The sequence below is a fragment of the Uloborus diversus genome, chromosome 4, assembly GCF_026930045.1.
Source record: "Uloborus diversus isolate 005 chromosome 4, Udiv.v.3.1, whole genome shotgun sequence".
In the NCBI taxonomy this organism is placed as follows: Eukaryota; Metazoa; Arthropoda; class Arachnida; order Araneae; family Uloboridae; genus Uloborus; species Uloborus diversus.
Window position 1 is genome coordinate 148,197,281 of NC_072734.1, and position 3,223 is coordinate 148,200,503.

A 3,223-nucleotide genomic window follows, 5' to 3' on the forward strand; every position below is an offset into this window, starting at 1 on the left:
AGTTTCGTGCTTATTAGCACTCATCAGCCCGGCATAGGAAAGTGACTGAGCTGGAGATGGAAAACCTCTTAAGGAAGCCAATCTCCAGCTCAGTCACTTTCCTATGCCGGGCTGATGAGTGCTAATAAGCACGAAACTGCAGTCCTCGGCTGGAAATGACTGAGCTGGCGGTGTATTTCATGTATTTTTGCTTTAGCCCTGGCTAATGGGCGGTAATTTACTGAATATACCTTGCCTCGCGTTCAATCTTCGAGTTGAACCGAACCATTGCTTCGGTCACTCGTCTGGTCTGCTAATTCTATATTTGCTACCAGTTTGTTTCGCACTCTTGGCTTCCTTAAGAGGTTTTCCATCTCCAGCTCAGTCACTTTCCTATGCCGGGCTGATGAGTGCTAATAAGCACGAAACTGCAGTCCTCGGCTGGAAATGACTGAGCTGGCGGTGTATTTCATGTATTTTTGCTTTAGCCCTGGCTAATGGGCGGTAATTTACTGAATATACCTTGCCTCGCGTTCAATCTTCGAGTTGAACCGAACCATTGCTTCGGTCACTCGTCTGGTCTGCTAATTCTATATCTGCTACCAGTTTGTTTCGCACTCTTGGCTTCCTTAAGAGGTTTTCCATCTCCAGCTCAGTCACTTTCCTATGCCGGGCTGATGAGTGCTAATAAGCACGAAACTGCAGTCCTCGGCTGGAAATGACTGAGCTGGCGGTGTATTTCATGTATTTTTGCTTTAGCCCTGGCTAATGGGCGGTAATTTACTGAATATACCTTGCCTCGCGTTCAATCTTCGAGTTGAACCGAACCATTGCTTCGGTCACTCGTCTGGTCTGCTAATTCTATATATGCTACCAGTTTGTTTCGCACTCTTGGCTTCCTTAAGAGGTTTTCCATCTCCAGCTCAGTCACTTTCCTATGCCGGGCTGATGAGTGCTAATAAGCACGAAACTGCAGTCCTCGGCTGGAAATGACTGAGCTGGCGGTGTATTTCAATTGAATATAGTTTGTGATTTCATTATGAATTTTTTACAAGTCATTTCAGTTAAAAATAAATATTCTTGATTACCCTCTCTTTTTTAATCTCATGGTTTCTTTTTGAAATTAGTTTTCGTGTAACTTAGTTTGAACCTTTCCTAATCTTTGCGATATGTTCTCATTAACCTTTAAATCTGATATTTAGTTCTTATTTTACTCAGGTGGAACATTAAAAGGTTTACGGAATTATAAATAATAATGAATCGAATAATTAAGTAATGATTTCAATTCCCTTCATGTTTTAACTACAAAAATAGTCGGTTCTTATCAACAGCGCTTTCTTTCGATGTACTACCCTTTTTAACTAATTTCGAAGTTTTGCACTTAACTGCCTTTGGCAAAGCGTGTTGAAACCAATTCGCAACTCCAGAGCTCGAATACGCTACTTGCGGTGTTTTACAAAATTGCCGAAAAAGGTAAAACATTACGTTCCCCGTGTACCATTTTCGGCCAAACAAGCAGTTTGTTATGTGTATTTTTTTTTTTTTTAATTTGCGTCATTCATCATTTGGAATCGGCATCCGCAACAGCGTAACATCAAAAATATCTGCTAAAAAACAGTGAGTTAAATATCTTGTTGAATTTGAAAAATAACAAAAAAACAAACTTAATAACATTGGCTGGACACTAGAGTCATGCTGAAAAATTACTGCTTTTTCCTTAACCTAATTCCAATAATTGATTTAAATAACCATATTTCTGCAGCATCTAACTGAAATGGACAGTATGCAAATAAATATTCTTGAAAATATTTATCGCAGAACAGATTGAAAAACATAGAAAGTACGTTAAAAATTTGAACAATAAAAAATAAAATGCCACTACATATCCGTGAGCATTTTGTAGATGATTTGCACAGCATAGCATGACCGAATTTAATCATTTAGTTGAAAAATAGAAACGTATGAAAACAGCGAGAATTAAAATATATCGATTCGAAGAAGTAACTCAGTTACATAAATAAAACAATTTGCGCCGGCTAAATAAAACAATGAAATATCATCTTCCTCTTTTGAGATTCAATCATATGGTTATAGAAATAAATTATGTGACTTATGTGACCAAAATGTCATCAAATGCCGGAAATGTCACGAAACTAGACATAATAACTACCAATGTACAGAAGAAAAAAAAAAAAACAGTACAAAAGGAAAATGTTCGAAGTGAACCAAAAATTTATGAATATCGAATTCAACACCGTGAAAATGGCTGCTTCAGAACAATTTACTGTGTGTTCAGTAAGTTACCGCTCTATGGGCAGGTCAAAGGCCTCCAGCTCAGCCACTTCCTAAGCCGGGCTGATGAGTGCTAATAAGCACGAAACTGCAGTCCTCGGCTGGAATGACTGAGTTGGCGGTTGTATTTCATGAATTTACTTTGTGTTTTGCATTAATTTCTTAGATTCGTTTCCGTTTTGATTTCTCATCTCTTTTTACATGGGTCAGAATACCCAAAAGACTTAAAAAAAAAAACCTTTCAAAAGAATGAAAAACAAAGAAATCATAGATACGAACACAAAATTCTGTCGTCATTTACTAAGCTTAGAAGCAATTTATACGTTACGTCGTGCGTTTCTTTTGCCTTTTTCATCCGCCATTAGACAGTGGCTGCAGCGTCCCCTATAGTTTGATGGAGTTGCGAATACGCTCCTCCTCCACTGCGCCACTGATTAAGATTGCAGAAAATATAAATTTTCGAATATACTGTGTCTACCAGTGTGTCTTAAGAGCAATGGTAAATAATTCTCCAAACAGTCGTTGCCGGTTGGAAAAATATGGGCATATGCTTTAAACTAACGGTCTGTGCGCCGCCAATAGCGGACGCGCTGAATTTACCAAACGATTAGTCGCATCTCGGATTTACTGAGCCATACCGTCCACGCAATAAGCACGGCTACAGATCTGATCATGGAGTGAAGATAGATCTTGTTTTCGTAATTAATTACGGCTGACTGAAAGCTGTCCTTGAAACATAACTTGTATTCATATAGCGATAAAGAAAATGCCGAAGCTTCCATGATTTTGCCACGCTTAACTTGACGCTCTTAAGGCACAACTATTTATTTATTCTCCCTTTTTTTAACAGTCGAAACGCGCAAAAGCTGTTTTTTTGCTTCGAAAACAAGTATTGTCTGTAAATTTTTGATTTCGTTATCAATAAACTGAAAAGTTAGTTGTACTTTGGATA